Genomic DNA, 15,085 nt, shown 5'->3' on the forward strand with positions numbered 1-15,085 from the left:
GGGGAAGTTCCTGGCTCTCTAAAAGCTGAAAAGCAAATAAAGAGGAGTTTGGAGGGCCCTGTCTTGCACACATATTTTCCTATATCTCGATACTAGTAAATTATTCCGTTCACTTTTGGTTTCTGTTCTTCATGTTCAGACATATGATTTTAGTTGCCATGTTTATAAAATTTGTCAAATTCTAAAAAATTGTTCCACGATTCTCTGCTTTGTTTGTGGCTTTCGTGAGCAAAGGGGTTTCAAACAGAACCCCAGTGTAAAGGGTGCTCTAACAGACTCCCCAGTGCCTCATGCTGACCTGCTCAGCATCTTTAATTTCAGTATTGACAACCGTAGTAAAATGTGCAGCAACAATTGCACATTGAATGACTGTTTTCCAAGTGACTTTCTTTATAATGGATTTGATAAGTTTTCGGATACGTTTGAAGTGTTACAGCAGCTATTTGGGCTATTTCCGGTGCTGCCTCTGTAGTTCCAATAGGCAGGAGTCTGGATTCTGTATGCATGCTGGCTTGCTTTGTGGGCAATGGCACTAGATGTAAACAAATTTAAGAGCAATCAGGTGTGTTGAATAGGTGTATTATAGGCAGAAAACTAATATAAAACTTGATCTTTTCAGTATAAACGGACATATTTTGCAAGCAGATTAGTGAATGTTATTCCTCTAGTGCAGAGAGAGTCTAAAAAACTTGTCAAGAATAGACTGATAGCAAATAAAACAGAATACCATTAGTTGAAAATGTATTATTGCAAAACTAGGGTTAGCTCACCTTTCCCTTTCTTCACTGCCATCCTCATGGCTCATTTGTGGGCCTGCCATTCAATTTTAAAACACTTCCAGTCAACTAACCATCAGTTTTACTTTATTTATTGATAAGTTAAGCATGCACATGAATAAATTCTAGATTTAGAATGTTAATGGACACTTTTAAATGTTCAGGTATACTCTCCAGGATTTTTTTTTTTAAACAGAAAGTAAAACACATACAACTCTGATACATTGGATAGATCAGAAGAAATATTTGTTCTAGACCAAATAATTATATTGTTGCATCGGGTGGGTGGGTGTTTAAATGGAAGAGAGGGGATGTGGAAGAAAAGAAGTAGGTTTCAGTTCATAGTGTTTTAATAAGATATATCTAATTTCCATTTTAAATGTCAGTGTGCAGCTATTTTTTGTATATTGAAATTTGAGAGATGAAGGTGACCCAGGCCATGTCTGTGAGGAAGCAACTCCAAAGTGCTGGGGATTTCCCTTTCTAGCAGTGGGTGGAGCTGTTGGGGTCCCACAGCCTGCCTGCCTGCCCTTCCCCAGACTATTGTGCTTCAGTGAGAAACAGCAAGAGGGGCTTCTAGGAACCCAGTACCCATCCTTTTCTGCCTCCCACCCCCAACCCGGTCTCCCCCCCTGGTTGGCCAGGCTTTTGACTGGAGGAGCAGGCAGCAGTATCACCAGTGCCTTCCACCTTGATGACAGCAAGCAAAACCTTGGCTTTAGATCTCTGCCAGGAGTCCACACAACCCTTGCCATCCCTTCCTATGATATGTAGTCATTGCTAGATCAATGAAGTGCCATATCCATTCAAAATAATTATATTTTATCCCACTGTTCCTTCAGTAAGCTCAAAGCAACGTACTTAAATTTATCTTCGCCACAGCCCTTTAAGGTAGGATAGGCTGAGAAAGTGTAACTGGCTCACAGTCACACAGCGAGCTTTATGGTTGAGTGGAGGTTGATTAAAAACTTTGATTGACTACTTGGGTTCATTAGTTAGTTCTTGTTTCAGTCCTACTTATTTGCATTGTTTTGTGTTTATTGACTACACTTTATCAGGCACAGGTCTCTTGGCTGCTAGGGTTTACCTGTAGCATAGATCAGGAATGGGGGTCTTGTGGCCCTCCAGATGCTGGACTACTACTCCCATCATTCCCCATAATTTTTCTTTGGGGGTGTGTGTGTGTGTACATTTCCCCAATCATTGTCATAGATACACAGAGTAAGCATTCTGTGTGGTATACTGTGATTCAAACTATAAAACACTTCATACTGTACTTTTAATCTATTATTAGTTAAATGCCCATCACTCTGATAATAAGGTATGCATGTAGAGGAAGGGGCTGTAGGGTGTTATGCATCTCTGGATACAGAGGGCCTTGTTAATGGAGGCCAGTCCTCCTGTTGTTATGGTTGGCAGATTGGTTTAGGCCCCCAGTACAGTGCTTTATTTTTGGAAACCATTTTGGGATAAAGTACAGGGGCACAAGGAGATAGTTGAGATGGAGGCCTGGCTTGTTCCAGTGTTCCAGTGATTCCAGTGACAGGGATGAGGGCCAGGTTTTACCCCCTACCCCCCGTTATGTTCCATAGTGAAACCAGATTAGAAACCTCAGTGATTAAGTGGTATATAAATAGCTTAAATATATGCATACATACTTCGTTCTAATGAAAGCATTGGAGAACTGAACTAGCCCATGTTTGCATAGTTCAGCCCTGATTCTGCATCTTGGTGTGATGTTAAAGTGTGATAAAACCATAGAGATTAACTATTGCTAATCTTAATGGAAATTTAGAATCAAGGCACCTTTGCTGGTTCTAGTATAGAATAGTGGCTGCCATAATAGTAGAAATGCATAAGTTGTCCTCCATCCTTGCCTCTGTGCACGTTCAGTGTGAATATATTCAGGTATGTTATAATGAGACTCCTTGACCTTGCTTTTGAGGGAAGCCATGCTTGATCCTTCTGGGTTTCTCTTCCAAAAATTGTTTACATAAAACAAGCACATGATAAACAAACAATAAAGGCTTTAATCACCAGAGTGAGAAGGAAGAGGACAGAATTTACATTATGAGGTCTGGTATCTTGCCTTATTAATAGTATAGGCTGACCATAATGCCAGTGTGCAGTTCAGAGAGATTCTATAAGTTGTTCATTTTAACTTGTCAGTGTTGCAAATTAGAGAAACCACAAAAGGCCAGACGCTTCTGCTTGTTGTGTCCTCCAATCCTATTCATTCAGATTATATGAGTATTTTGTTAAACTTCCTTAACTTAAACAGTTCAGTATGTATAAGGCAAGGCTGAGGGCTGCATATTCTAGATATATAGTTCATTTATGAACTTACTCAGCTTGTGAAATGCCTAGGGAGGAGAGGGATTGCAGTCAAGGACCTGATAGGTCCCATTTTACTCACTTAAATGGATCCTATCTTTGCATTTTTGGGCATTCTTCCTAGAACAGATCTGAGGTCAGAGCAGTTTGTTCCAAAACAGATCTGCATTTGAGGTTGGAGCAGAAAAAAATAGGAAGCTTTTACATTTATTTTTCTCAAGTACACTTAAGCTTGCTTAAATACCAATTCAAAACAACCCATCTCCTTTTAGAATAATGCAAGCTGTTGGCTGTACTTTTACTTCTTATACTTTTTAAACTAGTGGAATTAAAACCACATTGTGTGCCTTCATTAACTTTCTTGGTATGCTAATAGTGAAATATTATTTTGCCCTGAGTAAACTTGTAAAACGTGATGGTCTTTGTCAGACTGGGAGCTAGTAAACCTGCATATACTCTACAGTTCAGCATTTCCTAATGCATCGTGTCTCAAGCAGCTAACTTAAAAGCACCATTTCTAGATGATGTTAACATTTTCATTTCTTGAAGGTCAGCATACAGTGGTACCTCGGGTTAAGAACTTAATTCATTCTGGAGGTCCGTTCTTAACCTGAAGCTGTTCTTAACCTGAGGTACCACTTTAGCTAATAGAGCCTCCTGCTGCTGCCGCACTGTGGCGGCATGATTTCTGTTCTCATCCTGAAGCAAAGTTCTTAACCCGAGGTACTATTTCTGGGTTAGCAGAGTCTGTAACCTGAAGTGTATGTAACCTGAAGCGCCTGTAACCCAAGGTACCACTGTATATGTCACACACAACTCAACCAGAGTATCAAGGATAAGACCATAGCTCAGTGGCATGTGTTTTATATGCAAGCATCCCAGGCTTATTTCCCAATATCTCCATGTAGGGCTTGGAAAAAGCTGTGTCTGAAATGCTGGAGAGCCTCTACCACCAGCCATTGTAGTTCAAGGATGGGAAACCCTTTTCAGCCCAAGGGCTGCACTGTTTCATGGGCAACTTTTCCATTTGTACAGCATGACATTCTACATTCCAGCTACATGAAAATCAGAGGTGTCTATTGGGCTGGTAAGAGATGGGTCCTAGGGTGAGTCTCAAGGATTGGCTAGAGAGGTCAGGGGGATTACAGTGGTCCCTTGGTTCTGATTCTCCTCCCCCCCTTCCAATTGTAGACAGATACTGAGTAGATTGATCAGTATACGACAGATTTTTATATTTGTTGTATCTGCATTGAGGTTTACTGGCCAATTTCTGCTGGTGCTTGCTGCCAATCTCCTCCTCTAAGTTATCTGGCATGCACAAGGAGGCTTGTGGGAGAGACAAAGGTTTCTCTAATTTGTGCTGCATTATGGAGAAAGTAAGAAATGGGAGGGGCCTCTCCCACACTTTTATTATCCAAACACCTGGTCAAACTAGAGTAGACCTTGCCTTTCCCTTGAGTCTTCTGATACTTGAAGAGAGCTTGAGGGAAAGGCAGGATTCTCATCCTTTATGGTATTTTGGGAACAATGAGGAACCATAGGAGTCTTTCCCTAAAAGGTAAAGGTACCCCTGCCCGTACGGGCCAGTCGTGTCCGACTCTAGGGTTGTGCGCCCATCTCACTTAAGAGGCCGGGGGCCAGCGCTGTCCGGAGACACTTCCGGGTCACGTGGCCAGCGTGACAAAGCTGCTCCGGCGAGCCAGCACCAGCGCAGCACACGGAAACGCCGTTTACCTTCCCGCTATAAAGCGGTACCTATTTATCTACTTGCACTTAGGGGTGCTTTCGAACTGCTAGGTGGGCAGGAGCTGGGACCGAACGACGGGAGCTCACCCCGCCGTGGGGATTCGAACCGCCGACCATGCGATCGGCAAGCCCTAGGCACTGAGGTTTTACCCACAGCGCCACCCGCGTCCCTTAGTCTTTCCCTACTCCTTCTCAATCTCTGACTTAAAAGGAAGTGAAAGAAGATCAGCCTTTCCCTTCAGTCTTCTGGCAAGTGGAAAAGAGACTGCTCTTATTTGCACTGAAATTTGAATGTGAACAAGTGTGAAAGGGTACAGCTGTTTTCTAGCTTCTCCAAATGACAGCAAAAAGGGAGGCTGAGAGAGGAATATTAGGTACTGTTGGGCATCCTACTTTCATATTTTGAAATTTTCACATGAATTTGGTAGAGAACTCGTGTCATGTAGTAGTTAATGAGACCAGACCAATCTGGGTTCAAATCCACATTCAGCCATGTAGCTTACTGGACTAGTCATTGTCTCAGCCCAACCCTACTTCACAGGGTTGTTGTGAGAATTAGCTGACAACTCACATTGAGAAGGGCTTGGGGTTGTTTTTTGAGGAATAAAAAATAGTACCGTATTTTTCGCTCTATAGGACGCACTTTTCCCCCTCCAAAAATGAAGGGGAAATGTGTGTGCGTCCTATAGGGCGAATGCAGGCTTTCGCTGAAGCCTGCAGAGTGAGAGGGGAGACCCCGCCGCCAGCCCCGCAAGCTCCGGGGACAGTGGGGAGGCGCAGCGCGTCTCCCCGCTGTCCCCGGACCTGATCTGAAGGCGGGCGGCGGGGAGAAGAGCGCTTCTCCCCGCTGCCTGCCCCGCAAGCTCCGGGGACAGTGGGGAGGCGCAGCGCGTCTTCCCGCTGTCCCCGGACCTGATCTCAAGGCGGGCGGCGGGGAGAAGAGCGCTTCTCCCCGCTGCCTGCCCCGCAAGCTCCGGGGACAGTGGGGAGGCGCAGCGCGTCTCCCCGCTGTCCCCGGACCTGGTCTGAGGGCGGGCGGCGGGGAGAAGAGCGCTTCTCCCCGCTGCCTGCCCTGCAAGCTCCAGGGACAGCTGGGAGGCGCAGCGCGTCTTCCCCCTGTCCCCGGACCTGATCTCAAGGCGGGCAGCGGGGAGAAGAGCGCTTCTCCCCGCTGCCTGCCCCGCAAGCTCCGGGGACAGTGGGGAGGCGCAGCGCGTCTTCCCCCTGTCCCCGGACCTGATCTCAAGGCGGGCAGCGGGGAGAAGAGCGCTTCTCCCCGCTGCCTGCCCCGCAAGCTCCGGGGACAGTGGGGAGGCGCAGCGCGTCTTCCCGCTGTCCCCGGACCTGATCTCAAGGCGGGCGGCGGGGAGAAGAGCGCTTCTCCCCGCTGCCTGCCCCACAAGCTCCGGGGACAGCGGGGAGGTGCAGCGCGTCTCCCCGCTGTCCCCGGACCTGGTCTGAGGGCGGGCGGCAGGGAGAAGAGCCCTTCTCCCCGCTGCCTGCCCCACAAGCTCCGGGGACAGCGGGGAGGCGCAGCGCGTCTCCCCGCTGTCCCCGGACCTGGTCTGAGGGCGGGCGGCAGGGAGAAGAGCGCTTCTCCCCGCTGCCTGCCCCACAAGCTCCGGGGACAGCGGGGAGGTGCAGCGCGTCTCCCTGCTGTCCCCGGACCTGGTCTGAGGGCGGGCGGCAGGGAGAAGAGCCCTTCTCCCCGCTGCCTGCCCCACAAGCTCCGGGGACAGCGAGGAGGCGCAGCGCGTCTCCCCGCTGTCCCCGGACCTGGTCTGAGGGCGGGCGGCAGGGAGAAGAGCGCTTCTCCCCGCTGCCTGCCCCACAAGCTCCGGGGACAGCTGGGAGGCGCAGCGCGTCTCCCCGCTGTCCCCGGACCTGGTCTGAAGGCGGGCGGCAGGGAGAAGAGCGCTTCTCCCCGCTGCCTGCCCCACAAGCACCTGGGGGGGGGGGAAATAAATTTTTTTCCCTTTATTTCCCCCCCAAAAAACTTGATGCGTCCTATGGGCCGGTGCGTCCTATGGAGCGAAAAATACGGTATATCATATAGGCTACAAAACAGAAACTTTGCAACACCATTATTAGCCACTTCATGCTTTTAAATGTAGAATAAAGCAGAAACCGGAATTTTGTCCAGTGGGAACATTGTCTTGATACATTTTTCTTTTAAACTCTAGCTCAGGAGTGGGAAATGTTTGTCCCTAAGGCCCAGTTAGGCCTTCCAGACCTTATCATTTGGCCCACAAGGCTGATATGATCAAGGCATATCCACTTGCCATCATATTAATTAGGCATTTGGCTAATTAAACAGTCTTTGGCTTTTTGTGTATTTTTTTGTTTTTATATTGTAAAACGCCTTGTGATCCTCTCTGATGAAGGGCCGCATAGAAAATGAATGAATGAATGAATGAATGACACCAGGCATGTGCCTAGACTTAAAAAAGGGGTTTGCATGCAGACGCCATCTGGAAAGACTTTGCAATGTTTCAAAATGTTGTGTGCCACATGTGTTACCTAGTACTATTGTGATGTTAGGGGGTTAAGTGGTGTGTGGTCTTCCCCACCTGTTACATGGCGCACAAGGGTGGAGGGATATGAGTCTGGCCTGCTGGCTGGATTCAGTTCCCCACCCCTGCCCTGCCACTTCATGCACTATGTTTTACCTTGATGCCCTAATTGTGAAGCTTACTTAAGTGTTGAGAAAAAGATGCCCAGAACCCATACAGAGAAGAACCGTCACTAGAATTGTACTGTACTTGAATTGTGTGTCCACAACTAGACCACCTCTTATACAAAAGACATTAGGTGTAGTGGCCTCCACAACAGTTTTATATATAAGGCTAAAAAAAGACTACTAGTCTCCTGACTAGCTTCAAGTGCAGTTATCTTCCAAGACAGAAATGTCCATATTGTAGAGCATGTTTAATAAAATTATGTGGTGAAACCACAGGAGACATCTGCCCTGTGCCTTCCATTATGCATTTTGCAGGTTGTTGGATACTGTCAACACTTCCAAACCACCAAGCAGGAAGGAAATCCACAGAAATTGATTGTGAAAATATAGCCTTGCAAGCACAGTGGTCTTGTGGTTAGTGCTTTACATAGACCTCTGCCTCTCTCTCCTTGTTGTGAGACAAGCACGATGGAGAGGGCATTGCTGCAGGAACCCCATCCTTGACTCCTTGTGCTGCTCCTAGTGCCCCTTTGTGATCAGTGTAGGAATGACATTGATGGAACCCTGTCAACAAGAATTTGAAAAGACTATAAAGATTACCTATCTTTTAACTTTACTCACATTTGTCCCTGGCATCAAATGACAATATTTCTTCAAGTTACCAGCTTGGGGTATTGCAGAAATAATGGACTTGTCTTTCATACATGATCCTAAATCATGGTTCAGAGTTATAGCAATGAGCTGCAATGAGTTCTCCCCACTTCTCAGGAGCCATGATGAAGAGTGTAGAAAGCTTTTGGTTCCCTTTAAATTACCGTATTTTTCGTCCCATAGGACGCTCCGTCCCATAGGACGCACCTCCTTTTTTGGGGGGGAAATAAAGGAAAAAATTTTCCCCTTTATTTCCACCCCAAAACCAGGTCGGGGAACAGTGGGATGGCGGCGCTGCGCCTCCCGGCTGTCCCCCGAGCTTGTGGGGCTGGCCGATGTCTGCCCGGCGTGAGGGGCGCTCTGCTTCAGGGCGCCCCATGTACCGGGGGGCAGGCTGCGGACACCTGCGCGAAGCACGGGGCGTCCTCCGAAGGGCGCCCCGTGCTCCGCGCTGCAGGCTGCCGCTCGCAAGCCGTGCGCGCCCGGGGGGATCTCCCCCCGGGCGCGCAAGGCTTGCGGAAACCTACGTGAAGCACGGGGAGTCCTCCGAAGGACGCCCCGTGCCCCGTGCTCCGCGCTGCAGGCTGCCGCCCGCAAGCCTTGCGCGCCCGGGGGGAGTTCCCCCCGGTGCGCAAGGCTTGCCGACACATGCGCAAAGCACGGGGCGTCCTTCGAAGGGCGCCCCGTGCTCCGCGCTGCAGGCTGCCGCCCGCAAGCTGTGCGCGCCCGGGGGAACTCCCCCTGGGCATGCAAGGCTTGCGGCTAGCTTCCTGGAGCCTGGAGAGCGAGAGATGTCGCCACACCGACGCCTCTCGCTCTCCAGGCTTCAGCGAAAGCCTGCATTCGCCCCATAGGACGCACACACATTTCCCCTTCATTTTTGGAGGGGGAAAAGTGCGTCCTATAGGGCGAAAAATACGGTAACCACAGATTGTTGCAATGTCCAAACCTAGATACACTGACCCAGTTCACATGTAACACTAAACCAAACAATGATATATCATTATGAGGATGAACTGTGGCAAACCTTGGCCTCATGTGTTCTCCCCTCCTTCCACAAGGAAGAGATCATAAGCTTCCATGTTAGATTAACCGCAGTTCAGCATTATGTCTGAACCCTTAACTATGGTTTGTTGAAAAAACCCAGCTTCTTAAACTATGAAGATGTCTTGTTTTAAGAAACTGTAATTAAGATCTGTAATTAAGAATTACCGGTAAGTTTGTTGGGTCTGAAATGAAATGGCAAGCTGTGGTCAATCTAAAATGGAAGCAAAAGTATTCTGCCTGAATGCAGCCAGTTTGTATTTTAATCATTAAGCTTGCTCAATAGAATTTCTTCAGATTTGTGGGATTAGTAAGAAGTCTAACATAGGAAGGAATGTTTCTATTTTGGGATTAGTTAATAACTATGAAAAACTATTGTACAAGTACTTAAAACATATTTTAAAGAGAATTACAACTAGTTAATGTATCAACTGGTAGGTCAAGGGAGCTCAGAGTAAATATACTGGAGAGAGAGAGTAAATGGTACATTGCTGTAGTCTAGTTGAAGCTGACTTTCTGTTCCATGATGCTAGAATGATTGCAAATGACTTCTTGTTTTTGCGACCAATATAGTGGTCAATAAGATGAACAATCTGAACCAGCAATATACAGCATTCAGTTCAATTAGTGTTCTGTGGTTGTATGAAGCTTTTTTTAAAGTGGTGCTATGTTCAGAATGCAGTAGTCCGCTTTAACCAAATCCTTGTAGAACACAAAACAGAGCTATCAACAGCTTTAACTTTTTCTGGAAGTGTATTATCTACATTTCATGTATAAACCAATCCATTTGTTCCCATGGCTCCTGATATTTAGTTGGTCATGTTTTCAGCTAAGTTTTGTGTATGTTTCAAGAGCAGTTAATAAGTAGCAAAAATGAGGAAATGCTATCTAAATGGCTTTTTTTTAATCTGCTAAAAAGGAACATTTCTCTGCCCTGCTTCATTTCCTCACCGTTTGAACTAGATGGGAAAGATACTGTAGTTTACTTTAAATGTGAACTACAAAGCTACCCTGCATAACAAATTATGCCAGATTTAATGAACTATGTGTTCCTGACATACAGGGAACTTCAGGATCTTTGGCAAAGAGAGACATTTGTTTTAATACAAGTTTGCGCTGGTGGAACAGGAAGCTGCCTTCTATGGAGTCAGACCATTGGTCCATCTAGGTCCGCATTGTTTACACCAACTGACAGCATCTTTCTAGTGTTTCCAACAGAAGACTTTCCCAGCCCTACCTAGAGATATTGGGGATTGAACCCTGGGACCTTCTGCATCCACTGAGCTATGGTACTTCCAGGTTCAGTCACCAAGCCTCAGGGTTACATGTGCCAACAGTTGCAGGAAGTTAGTTTCATATTTGTGATGACTGAGAGTGCTGCAAGAACAAGGATACAGAGGAAGGAAGAGAAGTTATAAAGCATCATTAAGATAAATTGATCTACTCTCTTCTCTCACTCAGAGGTTGCAAATCTAAAGCACATTTGGGAGAGCTTCAGAAGTTGTTACTTCAATGTCATGCCCTTATCGTGCATCACAAATAGAAGCTATGAGATATACTGTATACGCAAGCCTTTATTTTATCGACTCTCTGGATTGTAGCTAATGCTCCTAATTTTAAAATCAGAGAAGGCACAGGTCTCACTGTTTTGCTGGGGATACTGGCAAGCTACTATAATATCTACAGTGTTTAATATAATTTTCTGTTCATTTTATGGCAAATACTTACCCTTCAAACCTGTGCCATGCTCATGAACAGCCTCTTTGATTGGTTTCACTGTAGTGCAGATCTTCACTTACATCAAGGGGTCTCCAGAGGAATATTTCCCATGCTTTGCTGCAAAACAGGTATATGCAAACTGTTTTCAAAGCGCTGAGTAAAGTGATCTATGTTTATTTTCTCCTTGGAAGGCATTGATTGTTTGGGATCCAGGGTGCTGTCTGAGGACAGATTTGCATATGACACTAAAGCTAAACATGCTTTCAGAAATGGTGTATATTCCTCAAAGCAAAATGAAATGGAACTCTTGATGACAAGAAAAAAAGAACTCTTTTGCAGCTAAAGCTTTTCTATTAGAAAAATAAACAATGTTATGAGTCTGTTATTCTGATACAGCCCAACTGCTTAGCAGTAAGAGTATTTTTGGATTTATGAGCATGTGTGTTTACCCTACCATAAATCAAGTGTAAACCCTATCTGTCACCTGGGGCCACAGGGCTATGGCAACCTTACAGCATTATCATATTGTATACTTACAGTGACCTCAGTTCTGGCTACCAATCCTTTTGTAGACAAAATGACATCATCCATGCACAAGAGGAAGGTTTCAGCAGACTTGGGAGAACCCAAACACTTGTGGGGGGAAACCCCAAGGTTGAACAAAAATTCCCATCAGCCCCAGCCAGCATGGCCAATGGTTAGAGATGATGGGAGTTGAAGTCCAACAACATCTACAGGGGAACACATTGTAAGCTGTTGTAAGCTCCTATAGATGGGCTTTTATCTACATGAGTAATGATACCATTAAATTACTTTAAAATATTGAACTTATGAGATTAGTGTGTCTCATTCTTGTTGTTTTACCTAGAACAACACTTGAATATACCGACATCTGAATCTTTTAAGAAAAGAGAACATAATAGAAACATACAACTTGCTTCATGGCTTTGAATTGTTTCTGAGCTAGTGCTAAAATAATAACACTAGAGGAATAAAATCTCTTCCGATTTAGCTCCTAAAAAGAGCAGATAATTCTGATTATCTTTCCAGCATCTTCCTTTGTAAAGGCTAGTGGAACTGCTTTGGTTTACCTGCAGTGGCCCTGGTTGTGTTTCAGTTTCTAAATGAGAATAGTCTTAATTGCTGCTGTTAACACTGGGCTTAAATTAAGGTGTAAATAAAAGTCTTGGGTTTCCCCCCTATAGAATATCAGAAGAGCCCTGCTGGATCAGATTAGTGGCCCATCTAGTTCAGCATCCTGTTGTCACAGTGGCCAACCTATGGGAAGACCACAGTCAGGATCAGAGGGCAACAGTACTCTCCCCACTTGCAATTCCCAGCAGCTGATATTTGGAGGCATACTGCCTCTGAAAACACAGCCTGGGCCATGAGCCTACCACTGAAATACTCAGAGAAAGTCCTGTTCCAAGTACAGTGGTACCTCCGGTTGCGGATGGGATCTGTTCCGGAGGTCCAGTCGGATCCCAAGGTTTCTGCAACCTGAGGACCGCTTCTGCGCATGCGTGCGGCGAAACTCGATCAAATACTTCCGGGTTTGCCGCTTTTGCATCCTGAAGTTTACGTAATCAGAAGTACTACTGTACCTCCTTCTCACTTCATCAGATCAAAAAGGGATACATTGGTGGCGGCGGCACCAATGTTACTTGAAAGGGCCCCACTTTAAGTTGTACTGTTAGAATCTGTTCCTTTTCAAGTAAGTTTTTAATTATCATGATTATCAGTAAGTGTGATAGTATGGTTAGGTTTGGCAACTACTCTGGATTAGAATCAATTTTCAGACTGTTTGCTTGCCAGCACCTTAATGGATGTCCTTTAAGGATCTTTCAAATCTTCAAAATATAGCAAAGGTAGGGTATGGAAAGGAATATTGGTCTATGGCTACTTTTCTGTGTCATGTTGCTGATGCATAGAGGTTGGAGTGAGTGAAGTTCTTGGTGCCTGTGCAGTTACGCATCTAATCCAGAGTTACAACTGGATTATTGTAACTCGCTCTACGTGGGGCTGCCCTTGAGACTGACCCAGAAACTCCAGCGGGTGCAGAATGCCGCGGCGAGACTCCTTATGGGGTCTTATGCCTTTGGTCAGGGCGCAGCCGGACTCCCTCCTCTGGCAACCTGCACAGAGTTTTGCTTAATGGTTGCCATCAACTTGATTTTAATTAATTTTTATAATGAAATATTTTTAGAATGTTGGTTTATTTGATTGTTTGATTATTTGATTGTTGTTAGCCGCCCTGAGCCCGGCTTCGGCTGGGGAGGGTGGGATATAAATAAAATTTATTATTATTATTATTATTAAGACTGGCTATATACAGATTGTTACATGGAACCTAGGGGTTTGCAGAGGTGACTCTGCAACCTCTTTAAATGCTTTCTTTATACTTTGCAGTCCTTGAGGGACTGGGTGCTGTCTTGCTCCATTCCTCCTTGATAGTGGCTAGAATAAGTGAACAGCTGGGTGCATACACAGCACACATTTAATAAGTATATTCTACCTAATTGGCAGTACTATATCCCTTGCTCTTATTTTTATGAAGTTTTGATCATTTTGGAGCAGATTCTCTCCTCCATATTGGGAAATAAAGGGTTGTGTTCAATGTACTGTTTAAGTAAACATTCTCTCAGCAATATAACATGGAATGTTCTCCTCTTCACCTCCCCTGTGCACCCCCCTACCAAAATATCTTTTTCATGAGTTCCTGCAACCCTCTGGAGCAGATTTGGGTGGGAGAGGGGGAAATTCTGTTGTACAAGCAGAAATCCTTGCACTGATGAGCTGTAGCAGTTGAATACCGCCCCAAAGCATTGAATTACGGTGGAATGGAATAAGCCCGGAACAATGGTGGGCTTTGAACTGGATCTGCAAAGGATGTCTTGTGGACCATATCTTGATATTAGTCTTATGGCTTTCAGCAGTGATTTCTTTTATGTTTCCATGTTTTTCACAATCCTGAGGGATGGAAGTCTTTTAAAAATGAAAAGCTGAAAATGACAGTCTATTTCTCTAGAGTGTGGGTTACTGCAGTTCATAAACTTGGCTACTTATAGCTACACAATATATTAAGGCCATGCTAGAAAAGGTCGATCTCCTAACTGACATGGTAGAGTTGTTTGACAGTTCTGGGCCATTTGTTATGTACTTTTTATGTAGCCAAGAAAAATGTACACTGTTTGGTTAGTTTGGATGGAGCCTGATAATACATACTATACCAGTGATCTTTGGTTTCTTCCAAGAGAATCTTGTGGGAGAAGTAGAGACTTGTTCCCTTCAGCATTTTCAGAGGTCAAGAATGGAATTCTTTTCTTTGCATTACTGCCAGCATTGGGATGAAGCACAAGCCAAGTGTTTTTCATAGAAATACCTGTGAGAATGAGAATTTCCCTTTGGGGGGATTCAATTGAAAGATAACAGGCTTCTTAGTTACTCCTTTTCATAACAACAACAACAACAACAACAACAACAACAACAACAACAACAAACAATAGAATTTCATCACTCAGAATACTAAAAAAAGACTTTTGTTGGGATGTGGCGCTGTGGGTTAAACCACAGAGCCTAGGACTTGCCTATCAGAAGGTCGGCGGTTCGAATCCCCGCGATGGGGTGAGCTCCCGTTGCTGAGTCCCTGCTCCTGCCAACCTAGCAGTTCGAAAGCACATCAGAGTGCAAGTAGATAAATAGGTACCACTCTAGCAGGAAGGTAAACGGCGTTTCTGTGCGCTGTTCTGGTTCGCCAGAAGCGTCATAGTCATGGTGGCCACATGACCCGGAAGCCGTACGCCGGCTCCCTCGGCCAATAAAGCGAGATGAGCGCCGCAACCCCAGAGTTGGCCACGACTGGACCTAATGGTCAGGGGTCCCTTTACCTTTAACTACTTCTAGATAAATAGCAGGAAAGCTCCTCTTACTGGTTGTCTTGCTATGGATCACAAAGGTATCATAGGCGTCTTGGCACTGGTTACTACTCTACTGTAGGTGATCGGACTTTTCTTTAAACAGGTTGCTGTTGCCACCACCAGATTACCCTTATACCTTGTATTTCTGAATACCTTTGAGACTGAGGGAGCACATAGTGGAAAGCATTCTTTCAGGAGCTTTTCTCAGTTACCCTATC

At 45.4% G+C, this 15,085-nt stretch overlaps 1 protein-coding gene across 3 annotated transcripts in view; it reads left to right on the plus strand.

The window, feature by feature from the left end:
* The window catches only part of MRTFA (myocardin related transcription factor A), an 85,130-nt gene that overhangs the window by 52,634 nt on the left and 17,411 nt on the right, over positions 1-15,085 (plus strand). The gene's annotated exons all lie outside the window — the stretch shown is intronic.

Source organism: Podarcis filfolensis, assembly GCF_964270895.1.
Source record: "Podarcis filfolensis genome assembly, chromosome: 10".
Classification (NCBI taxonomy): Eukaryota; Metazoa; Chordata; class Lepidosauria; order Squamata; family Lacertidae; genus Podarcis; species Podarcis filfolensis.